We start from the raw sequence: 7,865 nt of genomic DNA, 5'->3' as shown, positions 1-7,865 counted from the left end.
TAATATAACTAACTTGAGCAAAGCTGGAACTTGTTTAACAGTTATAGTTTACTCAACTTCACTGTTACATCCTAGATGAGTATTGTGTTAAAAAAATACTGAGCCTTAAGTCTTCGTAACAATACTGATTTCCACTTAGAGAGTAAGCATAACTCATAAGCTTGTATTGCAGAAACTGTTAAACTGAAGTTTTGGGTTTTTCTTTAAAAAAAATTGAGCAAGAGTCAGTGATCAATTATATTCCCCATCCACCACTCATAATGGACATGGTAGACATCCCTCCCATTCCATTCATGCCTATAGATGCACAGCTTCCATTACTGTAGTAGCTGCTGTTCATTGCTCCTTGGCTGCTTATGCAATGTCTGAGAAAATCACGTAAGTTTTCCTGTAAAACTTGGTCATATCCACTCATGCTGCTGTGGCCACCATAGCCACCTCCATAACCACCTCTCAGCTGCTGGCTGGCTGGGCCACCATAACTGGACTGGATTGACAAGTCCATGCCCCCCATCATTTGGCTACCGTAAGCACTACTGCTGGCTCCTGCTGTAGAATTCAAGAAGGGTTCTACATCGCTGTGTTGCATATTTGCTTTGTCTTTTGACATAGCTGCCACAGCATCTTCATGAGTTGCAAACTCAACATCTGCTTCACCAGTTACTGTGCCATCAGGACTAGTTTCAATGTGTACCCTCACAGGATTGAACAGTGAAAAAAAATTACAAATGTCATTCTCAGTAGCTCTGTAAGGTAATCCACACATGTGTACACTGCGTCCTGGTGTGCTCTGGAAAGTAGAGCCACCATCCCCATATTTGTGATCAGACATTCCTGAAAAACAATAATTGAGGTCTCTTCCAAATCTATCTGACCCAAATCCATAGCCATAGCCATTATAATTATCACTGGCTCTATATCCTTCACTATAAGTAAGCACCATGCCTCATCCTCTCAAAGCCAGCTCCTCTGCCAATGCTGTTAAACCCTCTGCCAGACCCAGGTCTATCATGGGACCTGGCCTCTGCATGACCATAAGCTTTTATGGTGGATTGTAGTGAGTTCTAACTTCAGCCCTGCTGCTCTTAAAGATTTCAATATACTTGTGTCCTATTATTTCCTTGTGTTTCTTTAGAGAGCCTTTTCAGTTATTTCCTGTGAAGCAGACTGCACGAAGGCCTCCCCTGTACTCCTCCCCTGGAGTCCACCGGCAATGTTAACCCATTTGGCACGATTTCCAACCTTGAGAAGAACTGAGCAATTTCTTCCTTGCTGCATTCAAAGGGAAGTCCTCTAAGCTGTACAAAGCCATCATTGGCCTTGTCAGGACTGTTTGGACCAGTATGCTTCAACACCCAATCCATTTCAATGTTGTTTGACTTGAATGCTTCAACAAAACTGTGTCCCATAGTTTCTCTGTCTTTTTTTCAGGGCCAATTTGACTTCATCTTCTGATTCAAGTTCAACAAAAGCCTTGCCACCCAGCCTGCCTTCTCTGGTGTAGATGAAATGAATACCTTGAGCCTCATTTTGGATTTTGTAGTCAGAAAAAAAAAAGCAAAATGCTGCACTTAATCGGCTGAGCAAGACCAGGGCAGGCCATGGACCTTCACCATAAATCCCTCTCTACCTTCAGTGCGCAACATCATTGTCTCTTACATGGTCTGGTGTCAAAACAGACCAGACACTCGACTTTGGCAGGGCTAAAAAGAAATGGCCCACTTCTTAATTATTTTAGTAGACTTTACTAATATCTATGCTCCTGAGATTATGGCTGTTGCATCTGTGTGGCGGAAATACTACATAATGGTGTGTACTACTGTTCATCTCTTTCCAACTCAGCAGTCACACTGGTAGACTGAAATTGGCCATAGTGGGAGTACTTACATCACAGAAATCAGCAAAGGCAACAAATTGGAACTTTTGAAAATTTTTCTGGAGAACCTGTTGTTAAACATTTACCAGCACACTACTGCCTGGAAGCCAAGAGAAGATAGAGTGTCAAGGGGAGAGGAATCAGTTGTGTCAAATGCTGCTAAGATGAGGTTAGTAACATAAGATTTGGGAATTGAACACTGGATTAAGCTCCATGGATTTCACAGGGACTAAAAAAGACAAAATCACCACCTTTGTGGAACTTACATTCTGATGATTGACTTGGAAATTTAATAGCAAATAGAACAGAAAAAAAAAAGTCCTGCCTTCATGGATTGGGATGTAGTAGGCATTTCGAAGGACCTGCTGTTCTTGGAGTAGGAAATTTCATTTTCTCCACCTTCTAGGCTTTGTATGTTCTCTGTGTTTAGACTGCCCTTTGCTGTCTTATTCCACTGGTGTACATCTGTCTACTCATTTCTTTAGGATTCAGCTCAAATGTATATTCCTTTGAGTAGCTGTCTCTGAACTTTGCAGGCAAAATTAAATGCTTGCCCTGAACATTCCTGTGTTTTTCTTATGCCTGTATTTTTCTCACAGCTGTAATGATGGCCCGTTTCTACATCTTTCCTTGATGAGCCCACTGACTGATAGTGGCTGGGACCTTCATCTTCGTATCTCAGGGCCTGCCACCATCCTTGGCACATAGTTGATGCTATGTGTCTCTACATCTTTAGAGACTGAAGGAATCCATTAATTAATCTGGGATTAAGATATTGAGACCTGATCCAAGGCAGAGGGACCACAAGACCTACTCCATGGGGGGGATGTAAATGGTTTTCAGTAGAACTGTGCTTGTTTCTGTCTCTGGACCATTTGATACTCTCTCTTTATCATTCTCTCTCCTGATTTGAAGATCTAATCTGGGGCTTGAAACAATCAATGTGCTATATTATAAAATAAAACTTGCTTGTTTTTCTATTCAGAGACCTTTTATTGCTAAAATTTTCCACTTGTTACCTTTTCTTTCTCAATCAATTTACACTTTGAATTTATTCATTTGTTTAGCAATTTCCATTTTATTTTCACCTCCTCATGGTTTCTTAAAACTAAGTTACTTCTTAGCGTCATGGTTATATTGGGGATCATTTGGTTGCAAGAAACAAAAACATGTTCAAGCTACTTTAATAAGCAGCATTTTACTGCATTGATATAATAGGCAATGTCATGGGCATCCATAGGCAGGGACTTAATACAGTAGGGTCTCATGTGTTCCACATGAGCACCCGTACTGAACTGTCAGTCATCACATGGACTCTCACCCTTGCTTCTCTCTTTGCTTTTTTTCACTCTTCTCTTGGCCATCTTTCTTTTCTCGTATGTCTAAAACAGGGCTGCCAGAACCCATCACCTGGTAGCTCCACTCAGCTGACTTTGTTTCACATTCCCAGGTGAGAGGATCCAGTGACTTAGCCAGGTCTATGGACCACATGTAACCTGGGATCCTATGTTGATGAAAGGGTGTATTCTTCATTTCCTAGGGATGTTGTAGCAAATTACCACAAACTTGGTGGCTAAAAACAACAGAAATTTATTCTCTCACAGTTCTGGAGAACAAAAGTCCAAAATCAAGATGTCAGCAGGGTTCTTTCCGGAGTCTCTGAGGGAGAATCTGTTCCATGTTTTTCTTTACAAAAAAAATTTTTTAAAAGAGATGGTCTTGCTATGTTGCCCAAGCTGGTGTTGAACTCCTGGCCTCAAGCAATCCTCCCACATCAGCCTCCTAAAATGCTGGGATTACAGGCATGAGCCACTGCCCCTGACCTTATTTCATGCCTCTCCTCCTAGCTTGTGGTGGCTCCAGCAGTCCTTGGTGCTTCTTGATTTGTAGACACAACATGCCAATCTCTACTTAGTCATGTGGCTTTTTCCTTGTGCCTCTCTGTGTCTGTCTCTTCTGTTTCTTACAAGGACACTGGTTACTAGATTAAGGGCCACACTAATCCAGAATGACCACATTTCAAGATCTTAATTACCTTAATTATATCAGCAAAGACTCAATTCCAAGTAAGGTCATATTAGGGTACCAGGTAGACATATCTTCTGTGGGCCACTGTTGGACCCACTATGGGAGGTGTATGGGACTATATGCGAGGTATAGTCAAAGGCTACCAGCATGGCTTTGAGGCCCCATTGCAGGTGCCAGTAAATGCCTAGTTGTTCCACACCTCTACCAGGAATACTTGTCACTTTATCATTTTGAACATTTACTTTCAATTAACATAGTCTGCTGAAATGTCCCTTTCTCTAAGTAACTTTCAGGGACTCACATCACTTAGGGTGGAATTAATGACTTCCCTTTCCCATTTCCCATAGCATTTTATACACACCTCTGACAGCACTTGCCATTTTCATTTATAGCACTTTGTTTACATGTCCGTTTTCCCACTTAAGTTGTGGACTTTTCCTGGGTGGGGCCTGTTCCTTACTCAGTTTTGCTTCCACAGTGTCAAGCACAGGATCCAACTTTGAGTTATGTTTGTGGAATTGCGTTGAAAGTCTGGGCTTGGTGGATTGAATCTCTCCCCTTCCAGCCTTAGTGTTACTTGATTCAATTGTGTTAATTGTCCATTCCAGCCAGTCTCGTCTGCGATTGTACCCTGTTGTGTTCTCTGTTACATGCTTAGCTCTGCCCCACCTTGCTGCTGCCACATCCTATGTTAGCCCTCATCAGCATGTTTCTGCAGCCCAGCTTCTTTAGGCCCTGCATTCTCAAGTTGTCCCCAGCACCCGTTCTGTTCAGGTTAATCTTCCCTTTTGCATGCATGTGCCCACACATGGGGATCCACTTTACATGTTTATCTTAGCCATGGTTGGTGCAGTTAGGATTCCCCAATTACATTATCAGTACCAAATTAGATTTGAAAAAGGAGAGGAAGCATTTATTTCTTTAGCAATCTTATCACAGTGTTTCCTGTGGTCCCAGAAATCATGGTAGAAAGAAAATTGGGATTTCAGAAAACATTGCTTGATTCTGCAGGAAGTGAACAACGTTTTCTAATGATTTCCAGAAAGAGAAACATGTCATATTTTTCTGGAGTGCTTTAGAAGGAAGTAGTGCAGTCAGTGGTGGGAAATATGTCCTCCACTCCCTGTTAAGTTCTCTGTGGCAGATCTTACATATTGCCGGTGAGTTCCTGCTCTTATTTACAGAATGAAGATAATGATATTCTGCAGCTATGAATTTTGAGTTCAACTATGTAGTTGCTGATTTTCTGCCTATTGGGTTTGTCCACTTCCAATAGAGGGATGTCAATATCTTCAGCTGTCATAGTGAATTCTTCTATTTTCCATTGTAGTTCTGTCAGTTTTTGCCTCATGTATTTTGATGCTCTGTTGTTAGATGCATACAAATTAAGGACTGTTATGTCTTCTTGGAGAATTGGCCATTGTATAATGTCCCTCTTTATCCCTGATAACTTTTCTTGCTCTGGAGTCTGCTTTTTCTGAAATTAAGGCAGCTATTTCAACTTTCTTTTGATTAGTGTTAGCATGATATCTCTTTCTCTATCCATTTATATTTAATCTATATGTGTCTTTATATTTAAAGCGGGTTTCTTTTATTTCCTTTTGTTTGTGTGTGTGAAATGCAATCTTCCTTCTGCAGCTTTCTTTATTGAAGTGTTTGGTATATATTTGGTGCTAGCATGACCATTGCTAATTCATGATTTTTTTTTTTTTTTTTGCTTTATTTATTTGTAATTTCAACTTTTAGTTTAGAATCATGGGGTACATGTGCAAGTTTGTTACATGGTATATTGTGTGATGCTGAGGAGCCAGAGGGGGAAATAAACCACCTTTCCTATAAAGGCATAAATAAAATAATTACATCCAATGTCTCCTCAGAAATCATATAAGGAAGAAGAAAGTAGAATGAAATATTTAAAGTGTTAAGAGAAAAACAACCCCACCAACCTAGAATTGTTTATCCTATGAAATTATCCTTCAAAGTGAAGGAGGAATAAAAACTCAAACAAAAATTGAGATAATTTGTTGCCGGTAGACCTGCCTTGGAAGAAACGTTAAAAGTTCTTCCAAGAGAGATAAATAATATGAGTCAGAAACTCAGATCTACATAAGGAACAGAAGAGATCACAGAAGAAATAAGTGAAGGTAAAAGAAACACTTCTATTTTTCTTATTGTGACTTGACCTAACAGATAGCAGTTTGTTTAAAGTAATAATAATTATAACAATGTATCTGATTAATATTGTTTATGTGTAAGTGAAAAACAGTAGTTTTATTTTTCATTTTCTACAGTTTTAATGATATACCTGCATGTAGTTTTTCTGGAATTTATCCCACTTGGTGTTCTCTGAGTTTATTGGATCCTTGGTTTGTTGTCTGATGTTAATTTGGGAAAATCTCTGTTTTTACTGCTTTAAATATTGTTTCTGTTCTTTTTTCTTTCTTCCCTTTCTGGTATTCCCATTATGAGTATGTTACACCTTTTGCAGTTGTCCTGCAATTCTTAGACACTGTTGTTTGTTTATTTTTAGTTTTTTTCTCTTTGCTTTTCCACTTTGCAAGTTTCCATTGTCACATCCTCAAACTCAGAAATTATTTCTTCAGCTATGTCCAGTCTACCTATGACCCTAATAAAGGCAGTCTTCATTTTTGTTATAGTGTTTTTAACCTCTAGCATCTCTTTTTTATGCTTACTTAGAATTTCCATTCTGTGCTTATGATATCCATCTGTTCTTGCAAATTGTCTACTTTTTCCACTCACCCTTAGCATATTAATCATAGTTATTTTATATTTATAGTCTGATAATTCCAACATCCCTACCATATCAGGGTCTGTTTGTGATGCTTGCTTTGTCTCTTTAAACTGTGTTTTTTACCTTTTAGTATGCCTTATAACATTTTGTTGAAAGGTGAACATGATGTACTAGGTAAAAGGAACTGGGGTAAACAGACCTTTAGTGAGGTAATGGTAAGATGTGAAGGGAGAGGAAGTGTTTGACAGTCCTATGATTAGGTCTCAGTCTTTTAGTGAGCCTGTGCCTCTGGACTGTGAACTTCACAAATGATCCTCAGTTTTTCTTTTTTTCTCTACTGCCTTAGGTGGTACAGGATGGCAAGAGGGGGCTGTAGTGGAGTATTTTCTTTCCCATTAGGTTAGCCTCTTGTAAAATAGTTTCTCTTGAGGGCAGGTGATATGGTTTGGCGGTGTCCCCACCCAAAATCTCATCTTGAATTGTGATCCCTATAATCCCCACGTGTCAAGGGCAGGGCCAGGTGGAGGTAATTGGAACACGGGGGCTATTTCCCTCATGCTGTTCTCATGATAATGAGTGAGTCCATCCTGTTGCCCTGTGAAGAAGGTGCCTACTTCTCCTTTGCCTTCTACCATGATTGTAAGTTTCCTGAGCCCTCCTGAGCCATGTGGAATTTATAAAGGAAACCTCTTTCCATTATAAATTACCCAGTCTTGGGTATTTCTTCATAGCAGTGTGAGAATGGAATAATACAGCAGGCCTTGTTAAGAAGAACAAAATGTTCTAGTGTATTTCACAATGTTTACTCCCCTCTGTCCCTCTGCTACCTGCTATTTTTCTCTAATCTTTGCTATGAGAACTTGGTGGTTCTCATACGAGCTCCTGGAAGTAAAACTCACAAAGTGTGAGGGCCTCTTTATGACTTGGGCTCCCTGGAGTTTTTGACTCTCATACTTTTCCACACTGAACCTTGAGTGATTTAACAATGATAGTTCAGGTTTTCCTACCCTGGTACTGGTTCCTGTGGAAATGGGTTTGTGTTCTGGTGAGTTGTGATTCTCTGTATATCCACCTGTCTGTCTCTCCAATTTTGGGGACAGTGGTTTGTCTAGTGACCTCACTTCTCTGATGGATCTAAGAAGAATTGTTGATTTTCAGTTTAACTTTTTACTTGTTGTTAGGACAGAGTTACGCTGTTTAAGCTCCTTA

At 39.9% G+C, this 7,865-nt stretch overlaps 1 pseudogene across 1 annotated transcript; it reads right to left on the bottom strand.

The window, feature by feature from the left end:
• Positions 1-202: 202 nt before the first annotated feature.
• Positions 203-1,649, bottom strand: LOC105551496 (annotated as a pseudogene). Its single transcript, XR_001007867.1, has one exon. The product of XR_001007867.1 is annotated as a heterogeneous nuclear ribonucleoprotein H-like (transcript).
• Between the last annotated feature and the right edge of the window lie 6,216 nt (positions 1,650-7,865).

Source organism: Mandrillus leucophaeus, unplaced genomic scaffold (assembly GCF_000951045.1).
Source record: "Mandrillus leucophaeus isolate KB7577 unplaced genomic scaffold, Mleu.le_1.0 Scaffold523, whole genome shotgun sequence".
NCBI classification, from domain to species: Eukaryota; Metazoa; Chordata; class Mammalia; order Primates; family Cercopithecidae; genus Mandrillus; species Mandrillus leucophaeus.
The sequence above is the reverse complement of the archived record's forward strand: the minus strand, read 5'-3'. Positions and strand labels throughout refer to the sequence as shown.